Source organism: Clavelina lepadiformis, chromosome 4 (genome assembly GCF_947623445.1).
Source record: "Clavelina lepadiformis chromosome 4, kaClaLepa1.1, whole genome shotgun sequence".
NCBI lineage: Eukaryota > Metazoa > Chordata > Ascidiacea > Aplousobranchia > Clavelinidae > Clavelina > Clavelina lepadiformis.
The window spans coordinates 4,044,612-4,059,265 of NC_135243.1; the positions used below are offsets into that span (position 1 = coordinate 4,044,612).

The 14,654-nt window shown below is 33.5% G+C and overlaps 5 long non-coding RNA genes across 5 annotated transcripts; 3 read left to right on the forward strand and 2 right to left on the reverse strand.

The window, feature by feature from the left end:
• Positions 1-584: 584 nt before the first annotated feature.
• LOC143453484 (uncharacterized) lies at positions 585-2,236 on the reverse strand. Its single transcript, XR_013115201.1, has 3 exons — positions 2,133-2,236; positions 1,887-1,940; positions 585-1,784 (listed from the first exon to the last, which is right to left on the reverse strand). It is a non-coding gene; the product is annotated as an uncharacterized LOC143453484 (long non-coding RNA).
• A 1,504-nt stretch (positions 2,237-3,740) lies between these two features.
• On the forward strand, positions 3,741-4,961 carry LOC143452256 (uncharacterized). Its single transcript, XR_013114975.1, has 2 exons — positions 3,741-3,964; positions 4,052-4,961. It is a non-coding gene; the product is annotated as an uncharacterized LOC143452256 (long non-coding RNA).
• A 662-nt stretch (positions 4,962-5,623) lies between these two features.
• On the reverse strand, positions 5,624-7,084 carry LOC143452144 (uncharacterized). Its single transcript, XR_013114950.1, has 3 exons — positions 6,988-7,084; positions 6,756-6,807; positions 5,624-6,635 (listed from the first exon to the last, which is right to left on the reverse strand). It is a non-coding gene; the product is annotated as an uncharacterized LOC143452144 (long non-coding RNA).
• A 3,965-nt stretch (positions 7,085-11,049) lies between these two features.
• Positions 11,050-12,377, forward strand: LOC143453470 (uncharacterized). The gene is made up of 2 exons (XR_013115198.1): positions 11,050-11,499; positions 12,298-12,377. It is a non-coding gene; the product is annotated as an uncharacterized LOC143453470 (long non-coding RNA).
• Positions 12,378-13,102: 725 nt separating this feature from the next.
• On the forward strand, positions 13,103-14,639 carry LOC143452180 (uncharacterized). Its single transcript, XR_013114955.1, has 2 exons — positions 13,103-13,344; positions 13,523-14,639. It is a non-coding gene; the product is annotated as an uncharacterized LOC143452180 (long non-coding RNA).
• Positions 14,640-14,654: the final 15 nt, after the last annotated feature.

Consider the following 14,654-nt stretch of genomic DNA (forward strand, 5'->3'; position numbering starts at 1 on the left):
AACCATGGTGGTTGGCAAAATTGAATTTTAAAACTTACATTAATGCAATTATTGATGTTGGTAAATTTTATTGATTCCTACCAATGTTCTCGTGTGGACATAGTTGGTAATCTTAAATTTGTAAATAAAATCAAAATTTTGGTCACTTATACCAATTATCTTTTCGAGTGTGATGCCAGTTTTGAGGAAGTCAGACACCAGCGTTTACCTATATTTGTTTTACAAATGGACGTCATCACCGTAAGTAACATCAAGTTTTCGATGAATTTTCAGAAGAACTGCTTATATAAATACTTTTAAAGATGACAAAAAATTTATTAATTAATTAACATTAAACTTAAAAACGTACCTACGTAGGAGCCTAGGAGGAGTGGTAATTTCGAAACAAAATTTTACCTAACCTTGAGCTGTGTTGCTTTTAATCTCTGCCTTTCTTATTGTAGCCTTCGGTAAGAGCAAATCAGAAATTTTGGAACGCAAGTGTGTGAAATGTGATTAAAGATTTTTAGCAAACTGGTAACAATCAATGCCGACGTGTCTGTCTTCAGTTTTGTTGGTGAGGACAATTTGACTAATTCCGGACATTTGAAATACGTATGTACAATTTTTTTTATTCACATTTGCTTTAGATTATAGCACATCACGCATAAATAGTTCATCATGCGAATGACACAAACCGTGTAATGTTTAAACAACCATCAAGTAGACTGGACGTTTGTGTGAATGAAGGCACTACAAAAACGAATTGAAATTAAACACGCATCATATGCAAAACGTGGTCTAATGGCGGCAAAACACTTTAAAATACTTGATAATGTCCTACGCATATCAGGCACAGCAAACATAGCAATCACATGTTTTAAATCAGATTTTTTACAACAGACATCAAAGTCGGAAAACCGACAAATTTGGATGGCGGCAAACACAAAATGTCACAAAACGCTTCAGTTTCTGTACAAACTTTAACGCTCATCAAGTAAACAAACAAATATGATGACGGGAAATACTTTGCGCATAAATACAGAGAACTAGCTGGTCTGGTAGCGGCAAACACTTAATACTTTCACAAAATCCCTGATAATGTCCTATTCACAGCAGGTGCAGAAATCACACTTGATGTTGAGTAATACATATTAGGAATCAAATCACCAATAGAAGCAAAAACGGTCAACACTTGAGCTTCAGAAAGCAATGGGGCTAATATTTGACAGTCATAGGAGATTGAAACTGGCAATACGTGAAACTTTGTCGTTAGGGAACTTATGTCATGGGAACTTATGTCTTAGAGCAACTTATGTCATGGGAACAATAAGAAATTGAACATTGGGTAAATCTTACAGCTTAACTCATTGGAACAATACTCCATTATGGAACGAAAATTAAAAAAAATATTGCAACATCAGATAATAGTGAAACATTAAAATGAAAAGAACTTATTGTTTTATGCTGGATTATGGAACAAAATGTAAACTGTTGGGAACAGTGCGTTACTATAACAGCTGGGGCTGAAACTAAAGTATCAAACGCAATTGAAATAACTGGCAATTGTTGAATACTAATAGTGAATTATTCATAAAAGCACAAACAAAAGTTACCTGCTAGCGCACATACACTACCAGTGACAACGAAACAACCACCAACCAGCAAACAAATTAAAAGTTTCCATTAATTGGTGATCAGAGTAACTGCCATCGCCTAACACAAAGACGCTTCGAGGAAATTGAACTAGTTTGCTTCTACCCTCGGTTCGGTCGAAACGGCAGCAACATCCGCTTCTAAGTGACCTTAAATAAAGACATTTAGATCATTCACAATCATTACAACAAATATTCATTTCAATCATTTTTCCCAAATCTGTATAAAGTTAAAAAAGGAAATCAACTTACGTCATGTCGATTGAAAATACGGCAACTCAAAATCTAATCATGTCACCAAGATTTCTGTAAAAGTTAAATACGGAAGTTTTAGCTACGTGCACTTCATCCCTTAAAACGAAAACAGCACAACATCCAAACTTTACCAAATGGTTAAGTCAAAAAATCATTTTGTAACGCTACTTTTCTTAGAGATTCAAATCCGCTCCAATAACTCTGAAACTAACTAAACCATCCGACTGACAAGCAATCACTCACTTGTAAAACTTTGACACATGCTGTCTTCATCAAAACAACCGAATTCAGAAGCGTGCAAAGTAGGCTTCGTCTTGCCAAAAACACTACTTTTAGTGTAACAGACATAGTTGAAGGAATTCAGAGAAACGCAATCAAACAACGTGGTTTGCCCCGGGCGTTAATTGGACACATGGAATGTTACAATCAACCAAAATGAGTTCAGCAATTTAAGTTTTTGTACAAAAAGTTCATCAAAAGTTATAAAGTGCTGTGACACTGAACAAAAATGTGCATTGACGCAATGCTCAATTTTCAAGTTCAATAGGAATAATAAACAAAAGAAAAAATCCAGCAACACGCATTCTTCACATAAAAATATCTTATCCAAATGACAGACATCTTAGAAATAAAAGGGCATCTATATAAAGATGTTCCATTCAATTTAATGTCTATGCATTGACAAACCATTTTCTATAAGCCAACATAATCAAATTGTAGTACCCAAAATAATAAAAAAAATAAAAAAAATAAATTTATGAATTATTAACAACCGAACAAGCAACGAAGGGTAGTAATCTTCTTTAAAAAAAGAAAATTATCCTATAAACCTTACTTCAAACAGATTTGAATTTTACCGTTGTATACAGTAGTTGCTGACATGTACACTTTGCTCATATTTTTTCATCAATAATTATTATTAAATAGTAGTTAAATAAATAATTAAAATATTGTTAAATAAATAATTTTTAGATTATATAATTGACCTGATGTAAAAAGCTGAGGTTATAATTGGAATCAGTGCTCAAAAGGTAACCAAAAACACGTTTTACTTTTATTTCAGCAAAAATGATGCAGACCAATGTAATTAATATTAGATTGTCATGTTCTTTCAGTCTTCATTGTACCTTTGTTTCATAAATTAGTCGCTTAAAGAAAATTAAAGAATCGATAGATTTTAAATCAAGGATTTAATTTTGAAAAAATTGAAATGTTTTTCAGCAATCATTGAGCTATACATTGTAGTTCAAATTGCAAAGATTAAAACAATCTCTATTGTCCTAAAAATATTAGTTTTAAATGATATATGGTCTACGAACATGAAGCAAGCCCTACAGTTATATGTTTTTGTTGTGTGTTTTATGATTTGTATTCTCAGTTGATGATATTTGTTTCCTTTCCATTTCACATAATTTGTCATTTCAGCATTACTGCAATGAACGGATATTTTGTTGTCATTCGCTCAATGTTTAGTACCGGGCGTGCAATATCTCTCATTATTTTGCTTGATGAAAATTCCACGCGTTTGTTCGATGCCGCCGGCAATCCACGTTAACTGGCTTCATTCTCGTATTTTCTCTCTCGATTGTTATAAACTTTAGAATGTATCTTGTGTAGTTTTTATTGTTAGTCGCTTTTTACGGAGAAAACAATGTTTTTTTGTTAGCACTGGACGAAATTTGTTGCAGTTAGAAGGAAAACAGTTTGAGAAAAATTGAGTATTACAAGACGTTCGGCTTTTAGCTGCTGTAGTTGTTGCTAGGTTCAGATTATTTGGTGTAACTAAAACTAAACATTCCTCGATTAGGTTTTGTGTGAAAGCAAAAATTAACTAAGTTGCGATTAAACAATTAACAAATACCAAATTTACAGAACGTTGGTGAAGTAATGAAATATTATACTGCCAGCTTAAACGCTGTATAGTAGTGTATTTCATTCTGAACGATGTTCAACGAATTTCACAGCTGAAATGCGTCTCTCTTTCACACTGATAAAGATGACCTCCTTGAAAAGATTGCAATCGTCAAAGGTCACCAAGATGAATTGTGATTCGATGATGCAAAACCAGATGAGCTGTAAGTCTTAGCCGTGGAGATAGAATGATTGAAACTACAAGTTCAATATTTTTTAAAGATGGATTTAACGAAAAACCGTTTTTGTAGCGAATCTGAGTATTGGAGCGAACTTGTTGGAATTCTACGTTTGGAGCAAGAAACACCAGTTTCCTCATCACCAGCTTACCCAACCTTCCATTGCTGATTGGTTGTGTGTGTGTTGAATATTTTTTGTGCTAGTTTTTTCCCACACAGTATGAGACCTGTAGTTCAGTATTGTTAGCAATCCGTCCAAAATTGTTTAAATTTCATTCTTGGAAAAGATGCTTGAAAGTCCTAAGCAGCCATCAGATACATTGTTTCCGTTTGATTAACTTCTTTATTGCTAAAAAAAGCCGCTTACACAGACACAAGGCAGTCTTTAACGACGTTTAATACTGTAAGGAATCAAACAATTGCCGTCTTCAAAACAAAATAATTTGTAGTTAATGTGCGTTTATATAATTGTTCCGTGTAGTTTGATTTCAGCGTACATTTGACCAGTAAGGGGTAAAGCGTCCATCGCTTGCTCGCTTTTTTGCGGCATATTCAGTGAAGACGTGATTGTTACTCACCTGCAATTTGTAGCGATTTGGTATTGGTGGTAGATTTATTTAAATTGTCTGACAGGCCGATCTAAAAGTTTCAGCATTTTTAAATAATTCATTAGAGTTAAATAAAGATGCCATATGGTGGATGGGCGGGTGTTTATGTATACTAATTTAGTCAAGCAAATTTAGTGTTTGTATGTTGCAAATTTGTAAATATTCTCAAGTATAAGCCGCCAACGCAGAAGCAAATATTTGTTTTGGTTGTGCTTTTGCATAAGTTTTGGTTCATCGTTTACTGTCAAGCCTCGTATACTTCCGACAAATGTAAGAAAATAAAATGATTGTATGTAAAGTAAAATGGCTGTAAAGTGTTACAGTTGATGGTGATTGTTTCATTATTAGTGCATTAAACGCTGGAAATATGGGAATTAATTTTTACTGAAAAAAAATAACGAACAATTTACCAGTGTAATTGATTTTCACTAGTTGGCGTTACTGGAACTCGTGAATTCTAAATTAATATTTGATAAATAGTTTCTTTGTTCAGGCATGGCGAGGTAAATTATTAATATGTATTAATATTAATATCAGTTTGCATTAATATGTAACTATAGACTCCTGACACCAAGATAATTTTGCGAATGGCTTTTAGTAGCAAGAGTAGTAGTAGTAGTAGTAAGATTAGCTGCTAGTCGGTAACAACCATATTACATAAATATTCCAACGTGTTTTACGTGACAATCGTTGAGACGTTTTCATCTAATCTAGTTTTTCGTCAGTAACGAACATCATTTAAAATAAAAAACTGATTTCAAGATCATGTTTCAAAGCGGCAGATTCTCCAAACAACCAAATTTTACGAACTTTGCTGTAGTAAGGTGATAAAGACAGTTTAAAATAATATTCGCAGATTTTTCGGTCGCCACTTAAAGTAAGCCGGTGTCAAGTTATTGTAAGTCAAACGATTGTTCTTGTTTCAACTAATTTGTTAATAAATTGCGACTTTGAGTCAACCTACTTTTGTGTCCTGTCCACCTTTCTTTAGAATTTTTTTACTATAAATAAAAACCTGTTGGCAATGACAAACCAATTGGCACCAGCATAATGTTATTTTTCAAACACATTATATCAAGCTTCATATACAACGTACAAATTTTAAACGTCCATCAAGCAAACTAGACAACATCCGTTTTTATGATGAAGGCATAAACTGTTATTCAACGCACATCAAATAAAGTTTCGATGGCGGCCAACGTTTGAATGTGAATATTACACGTTAATCCATAGAGAAATAATTATTTGCATTTAAGGCTAAAGCACTGGAATTATATTACAGATTCGCGGAAAAAACTTTATAGTTTGTATAACCTGTAACGCACATCAAGCAACAAGCACAAATATGATGGCGGCAAATAATTCGTAACAAGCAAGTTCAATACTTCAATATCTGCTACGGACAGCAGGCTTAGAATTTATATCCGAAGGTGAGTAATACACATTAGGAATCAAAATCAATTGAAACAAAACGGTCAATTCTTGAGCTTTAGGAACTAATGGACGGGGGTTATTATTACATAATATTTGACTGTCATGCGAGATGAAACTGTAATACGTGGAACTGTTAGGAACATGAGAACTTGAAAAATATGCAACGAAAATTGAAACTACCATTACTGAAACATTAATGACTGGAACTTGTCTGTTTTGGATCTTTAGGGAAATTTGATGGGATGCTAATTATAGAACAAACGTGAAACTGTTAATGCCTGAGAAACTTTGTGAAATGGATCTTTTTTATGGTTGGAACTTAGGTCAACATTGAAACTTTTTCATAAATAGGGTTCAAAAATAAAACGCAGCGTAAGCAATTGATGTAAATCCCCAATAGTTGAATACGGACATCCGGCACAAACAAGTTACCTGATGGTGCACACACAGAAGCAATGACTACGAAACAACCATCCAGCAGTTTCCATAGATTGGTGATAAGAGTAACTACCATCGCCCTGCAATTAAAAGATGGTTCGAGGTAATTGAACCAGTTTATGCTTCTACCTCGGGTTCGTTCGAAATGGTAGCAACATCGGCTTCTTTTAAGTGACCTGAAAGAGACATTTTAACACAACAATCACAATCACTACCAACAAATACATGCTTCTATCACAATTGCCAAAATCTGTACAAAGGTTACGATAAATACGAAATAGTAAGTTTTAACTCACGTCACGCCGATTGGAAAGGCAGCTAAAAACTCATCATTTCACCGACATTGTTCTGTAAGAGTTAACCGAGTTAAAGTTGTGTGCAACCAGCGGTTAATGTTAAAATCTTTTTTAAAGCCAACATCCATGCTTTAGTCATTTGTAAAAGTGATTGAACTCATTTTTGTAAACCTGCTTTTACAAGTTTACCCTGAAACTAACTAAACCATCCAACAAACAAGCAATCACCCACCTGTACAACTTTGACACAAGCTGTTTTCATCAAACCTCTCAAATTCAGAAACGTGCAAAGTAGGCACCTTTTTGCCTAACTACCCTTTATAGTGTAACACACGTAGCCGAAAGAATCCAGAAAAGTGCAATTAATCAACGTGGTATCCGCGGGCGTCAATTGGACGTATGTAATCTTACAATGAACCAAAGTGAGCTCAGCAATTTAAGTGTTTGTACAAAAAGTTTAAAAAACAAATAAAGTGTTTGGACATTGAACAGCAAAGCGCGTTGATACAATGATCATTTATCAAATTTCATAGTGAAAAAAATTAACAAACTAAAAAAAGGAAAAAACATAAAATATTAAAAATACATTATCTAAATAAACTTCGAATAATTTTTATTTAATTGCATTCATTGAAAATAATGCTGGTGAATTAGCATACCATTCTCCAAGACAACGTAATCGAATTAAAATATATACGTTAATAACTTCCGGGCCAGCAACTGAAATGATAACTTTTTTTAAACTAAAATTCAAATTTAACCATATTTAAATTTTATAAGTACTGTACACACAAGTTACTTGTTCCTTGAATTTTCCGCAAGTGAAAACAGATTATTCTAATCAAAGTTAGGAATCATTTTTTTAACAAGACATGAAATTTTTTGCATCTACACGCGAAGGCGTAACTTGTGAAAGAAGATAAAAAGGCTTTTCTGGCCACTCATATTTCAAGAAAAATTTTCAATAGTTTTACTTCAACTGAATAAATTTGACGTTATTTTGGTAAAGGCGACTTTTGCGGTCAATTTGATGTTTCTTTAAATAGAAATAATATGCAATTTACCTTTTAATAGAACTAGAAATATTTTGTATTTTTTAAGCATGAGTTTTTTTATTTTACTTTTTTATATTTTACGTATTTTACTACTTTATACTTGCATTAAATCCGTTTTGCTTTTAGTGTTTGACCCGGAAGATCACCTTTGTGATCACATCACCTCGCAACAATTTGCTTCGTAGCTTTCCTCCTTTTGCGGTTGTTACAAAAAGCTTTCTTATTTCTTACGACTAGTAATAACAAACGCATATGCTGTTATATAATATTCATAAAAATTTCGTTAACTTATTTACTAGTCATTAGTAGTGTGACTTGTACAGATTCAGTAACCATTTAAGATGTATAACATGTCGCTTTGACGCAAATGCTTTATAAAACAAGTTATTAATTTACTTGGTATCCTGTTTAGGCCAGTTAAAAAATTTCATATCTGCGCACAGAAGATTACAAACAGTCTTTTATTGCAGCATCGAGTTAGTTTTCTCCCTTTTTTCGGTTTTCATTGTGAGTTTGCTTTGTGAATACCCTTGCAAACATTCACCAGAGCACAGCAATTTAATCACGGTTATTTAAGTTTAACATTTGTTCTACATCTTTTGTAAACTTCAAGTAACGTATGATAAATATTTTATTTGTGTTTGCATTTGAGAAAAACGAATTTTGCCTTTCATCAATTTCCTTTAATATGCTTTTTCGTTTTGTTGAAATTAACTTAATTACTTCGGGCCAGGCGTGTTAATTGTTTCATCTCTTTGCTTGAGTTTAACATTCCACGTGTTCATATCATGCCGTACCTCCTGAATCCTGTACCTGAAACCTGCACCTCCTGAACCATTTTTTAAATGAAGCAATACGAATGTTTTTCTCCAAATAGTTCCAACGTATTCTATTCCTTGCGTCATAGTATACTCTTTGCATAAACTTAACTCACCTGAGACGAATAAGACATTAAACCTCTTCTTTTATTCAGTGTTTGGTGAAGTGATTCTATGATTCTAAGAACTCAAATTATGATTATGATTGCAAAAGTAAATGGATATAGTGAACCAGCTTGGAAAATTACATATTTATTTAAAATTGTGTTACTTATCAGCAGATTATCCCAAGCTTTGACTTCCAGGCAACTTTTAAACACCAGCTTGTCAATGGCCTAACATGCCTGTGTATTTGTTAACATAACTTTTTCGCCTTACAAACTTAATATACTGATTCATGACACAACCATAATGACTTTGTGACTATGTCTTAGTCAGTAAAGAATACAATTTCCAAAACAACAATAGTGTTAATATAAACAGATTCTTCGGACAATCCACTTACCAATTTTTGTTGAAATAAGCTCTACTAAGGTGATAAACTTCATTTAAGGAGAAAGTTATTATTCAATATTTTTTGATTTTCGTTATTATAATGGCGGTGTAAGAGTTTCTCTGAAGCACTGACAAACAGAAAGTTTGCTAATAGTAGGAAAATACATTTGCTAATAGTAGGAATAGCTAATAGTAAGTGAGTAGGAAGTCACAATCGGTAATAGTGGTTTGGAAACCGCTGTAATTTTGAAGTAATACAGATATTCTATTGACATTCGCACTCCACGCATATTTTCGCAAATCATTTCCATCAAGAACGAATTTTAACAACAAGAAAAAACAAACGTTTTAAATCACTTATACATTGCATAAAAAACGTTAAAAATGCCAACAAAATAAAAAAAGATCTCATGTTCAGTAGATGTTCTGAATTGAAAGAGAAAAGTCGTAGCCTCGTTTTTATTCAAACCCAATTAAAATCACCATAAAACTTTCTTGCTTCACATAATTTAGTATGTCCTGACCCTGTAAAGGGAAACAAACTTATTCAATATCCAAGAAGCTGAAACTTTCAACAATTTCCATCAAAGCTTTGAAGAAATGCTTTATCAATCTGAGCTTGTTATGCAAAAGACCGAGTAAAACGCGAGTTGATCCCAGGTGTTATTCATCTTGTTAAAAGCAGCTTGAAAGAAGGAAAATAGAGTCTTAATTTATATAAAAGCATTTTTTAAACAAAGTAGCGGGTATATTCCAGAATTCAAGCATATGATTTAAAAACGATTGAATCTCGATTTGAACAATTGTTTTTTTCGCTTAAGACGATAACATGTTTATTTGTTGCAGGGTTGTATGTGATTAACCTATAAATGTTGATTTGCTAAATTTGATTTGGAGGATGATTTCTCAAGGTGTACATTAACTAATATGGAACACTTTAATAACGATGATTGGAAATTTGTGCAGATGGAATTCTTTTGTGAGTAGTTTGCGTTTCATGATTTTTTTTTGAATTTTTTCCCTCTTTTATTGTGAAATTTAAAAATTAAGGATTGCATAAATAACATTTTTATTGAATTCACTTTAATTGATTTTAACATTCCACACGTCCATGTGACGCCGAAGGCAGACCACGTTGATTAATTCGGATCTTTTTAAAATTCTTTCGAACACGTGTTATTCTATATAAAGTGATTTCACAGATAAACAGACAAAAAGACGGATTTTTATCACTTGAATTCAGCAGGTGTCAAGGTATTGCAGGTTAAGTAGTGAAACGACTATTGCACAGATGAAGTCATTTTCGCTTCACTTCCATTCTGTTTGAGTGACTTGTTCATAAATTCCGAATTTAGGAATTTGCAGTGTTCGAGCTTGGAGCGATAGTGTGGAAAGGGCAGCTTACTATAATGACTACTGTTTCTATACCGTCAATGAATGTTACGAGGCTTTCCGATATCGCTGATTACATATAAAATGCACATAAAGGTTTTGTTGTAACTTGACGATATTACTTCACAAAATGATGGGAATATGGTTTGATTGCTTTTAACTGATTTGCTAATAAATAGCTGAATATACGCTAACATCCTCGTTTTTACTTTACCAGAGCAATATTGGTGAAGTGATGATAATTTCCATACAGTAGAAGTCCAGTGAATTTCACAGCTGCAAAGCCTCTTCCACACTGGTAAAGGTGACTTTTGAAAAGAGTGCAATCGTCAAAGGTCACCGTGATGAATCCTGTCGCGATGATGCAACAGTGTCCAGTGGGGAACGGGTTCTACAAACAGCGAGAGTTGTGAATTAATGAGGAAGTATAATGGCGAGTTGAATTGCAGTTCTGCTTTCAAACTTTGAATTTAATATAAACACTATACTTGTGGTTTGACATCACGTAATTACTTTGTTTTCGTTCCCAAAGCAGATTTTTAAGCAAGCCTGATCGATTTGAGGGTAGAAGCGACCTTGTTCAATTTCCTCGCAAACCGTTTTGGAGCCTGATCACCAATTCATAAAAAGAAACAAAACCTTCACGTTTGGTTAGGTTGTTGATGGCTGATTCGTATGGGTGGTTTCATCTTGGTGTTAGTTGTAATGGTTGATTCTCCAAGGAAAATAGTTCCAGTATTTTCAGCAATTCACTATGGAATTGTTACGAAAATGCCACCTGTAAAAAATGTTGTCCATTTTTAAGTGTCGTTTTCTGTCCTTGCATGGGTGTTACTTTTATTTTAACTGTTGGGCAAATACTGCCCACAAAGACTTTTCATATAAGTTCAAGTATTTTTAGCAATCATATATTGATTTTGCTCAAATACCAACCTGTGATACGTATCGGTGTTTTAATTTTGCGGATAATTGTATATAGTTGCTGTCATCCGCCACTGTTCATTAACTGCTTGTACATAATATTTTCATGTATTTAATATTTCATAACCACCTGTGTCTCCAGCCATCTTACGATCTTTCCTTTGCTTAAGTATTCACTGCCACCACAAGAAAACGCTTGTGATTATGTACGTTATTTGTTAATAGTAAAAGTTTGCCGCCATCAGGATAAATATTACCTTTGTACTTGCTGTGGGTTAAAAATTAAACAACTATCATCAAGAATTTTCAAGAGTGCTTAAACTGTTTTGCCGTCGTCATAACATAACTTTTCCATACTGTGATTGATGCGCGTTTAATATTTGTAAATACTTACCAACTGTCAGCCAACTGCTGTTCAGTTTGTGTTAAATTGTGCAAGTTTCTGCCTCCAGGTAAAGACCGAATCCTTTTACTTGCTGTGAGTTTGAATAAAATCACCGTCAGCAGATTTCCTGTTATTGGTTGATGCGATTTGGAAGTACTTCTACAATATGTTGCTGTAGTCTATAAACACACACTAACCATTTTCGTTTTCAATGGTAACCAGCAAGTAATTAACATTGTTACAGAAATTTACTAAATTAATTACAGTTTTCATTTTGCTTTTTGGAATAGTGTCAAAAGTATTATATAACATTACCAGTTGCCAATCGGCATTTTCTTCATTCTCTGGTTCTTGCTTGAGCAGGTTATCGCATATATTGATCATTGTAGCAAGTATTACGTTTCTACTAATCACTATTGAGGTATGTCGCTGTTCGTATCACCACAGCAGTAGCTCCATAATACGAAAATTTCAAGGTCGTCCGCCACTTTCCATTTTAACTGCTTGTACATAATATTTTCATGTATTTAATATTTCACAACCACCTGTGTCTCCAGCCATCTTACAATCTTTCCTTTGCTTATAGACCTAACCAATGCAAGACTTTCGTGCAACGAATTTAAGTTTACTTATAAAAAAGTATATATACTTACCTAAATGTTTTTTCCATACGAGGTGTCCTGTTTATATTTGGCCCGAATACCAACAATTTATCACAGGGTTTTCGTATTATGACGTCAATATTGCATTGTATTATGTCACAATCAAATCTAAATAATTCTCTTTTAGCGGCATGTTTTCAGCATCAAAAGTTAAAATAACTGCTAAGTATAATAATTAAAACTTCTTTTTCTATCATATTATACTGACTACTTTTCTTTGCAGTAAATTCAACTTGTACTAGCGCTTGCATCTCCCATTAAGGTCACTTTGAATTTCACATAAAAAGGGTTTCTTGTTTCAAAAGGGAATTATTTTGCTTAAATTAATTGTAAAATGATTTTGGCAATTTTTTTCATTTTTCAAATATTTAATTCAGGCCCCATTTATTCCAATTTTTATTTAACCGCAAGTTTAAGACGGGCAGTCGCCAGAAAAAGTCAAACTTTTCTTTTTGTCAATTGTGCGTCAATGAAATCATACATTTTGTTGCCATGAATTTGATTGCTTTGGACCAGACGTGTTATTTGTGTCATCACTTTGCTTAATTATAACATTCCACGCGTCCATGTGATACCGCCGGCAAGCTACGTTAATTGGTATTTTTTCGTTGGTAATTGCACCAAATCAAATGAAACAACAGGTGGTGTTGCTTTATTCACAGGTATTACTTTTAGACTTCCCTTGTGTTAGCAGAATGATATTGGTGAAATGATGAGAACTTTTTTAAATAAATTGTGCTTTCCGAACGATGTCTTTCGAGCGAAGTTCAAAGCTCACTTTGAAATGTGTCTGGTCGAGGTGAGCTTATTGAAAAGGGAGCAATCGTCAAAAGCCACCGTGATGAATCCTGTTGCGATGATGTAAGTGTTCAGACGGTGATCAACACCGAACAACAGTAAACTGTGTGAAGTATGATTTAGGCAAACATTAATTCTCAACATAACTCCATGTTGCCTGTTAATGTCACTATACTGACAAAGTTTAGTAATTGAAATAGTTCTTAATTTTGCATTTTAGTGTTTCCTACTTAATTTCCAGATCACGTTGCAGTAAATCGTGTTACACGTCTGAACGAATTAAGATTAGAAGCAAACTTGTTCAATATCACCGACGAGCGTTTGGATGAGTTGTGCCACGGTTAGTCTGATCACCAGAAGAACGTTTATATGGGTTTTTGATACCTGGTTGTTGGATTTATGGTATTTTCTTGTTCAATCTACTTAAGTATAAGCCGCCATCACGCTTCTCCTTGATGTGCTGTTTTATAAGAATTGTCGCCATCGTCCCAGTTGGCTGTTTGTTTAATGAGCGTTTAAATAATACCTTTTCATGACAGTTTCATCATGTTACTTTGCACGTGACTAATGTGCATTTTAAGTTTGAAGAAAAAAGTTCCTATCATCTTTATCTGCACGTGACTAATGTGCATTTGAAATTTGTAAAACTTCTGTTTTGCATCAAGAGATTCTGAATTTTACTTGGCAAGTTGGCATGTGACTAAAGTTCCTCTAAAATTTGTAAAATTTAAAAAGTTCAATCATTTTAATTTGCACGTGACTAATGTGCATTTAAAATGTTCAAAATCCTGTTCTTGAAAGATTTCTATGATTTCAATTTGCGCGTGACTAATGCGCATTTGAAATGCAATATGTAAGTGTTGGAGGCCGTCAGAATATTTTGTACTGATGGTCGTTTAATGTATGTAAAACGAAGACTTCCATCAAAGATGCTCAATGTGCGTTAACAGTGATGTATGTAAATATCTTAAGTGTTTGCCTCCATCGGTACAATTGTACTGAATGTGCTTGAAGGTAAAAATTTCAGATTTTTGGAAGTTTTTGCCGCCCTCGTGTGTTTAGAAATTTCTACATGAAGTGTTGAAGTTGCAATAATTATGTTTAAGCCGCTATCAGTCAAGTTAGTGCTTGATATGTGTGTAACGCTTCGGAAGATATTAGTCATATTATTAAAATTCCTGTATTGTGCAATGGCAATTAATGCTGATGACTACTCGATATTCGCAACATGACCAACATAAATATTGTAACATTTCTGAAGTATACCGTTAAAAATTCATGTTAATATCACGTTAGTCTTTAACCATATAACTCAACATAATTCAAGTCTTGCGTCGCAATCCAAAGCTTATTCCCGACTTGGTTTGTATTCA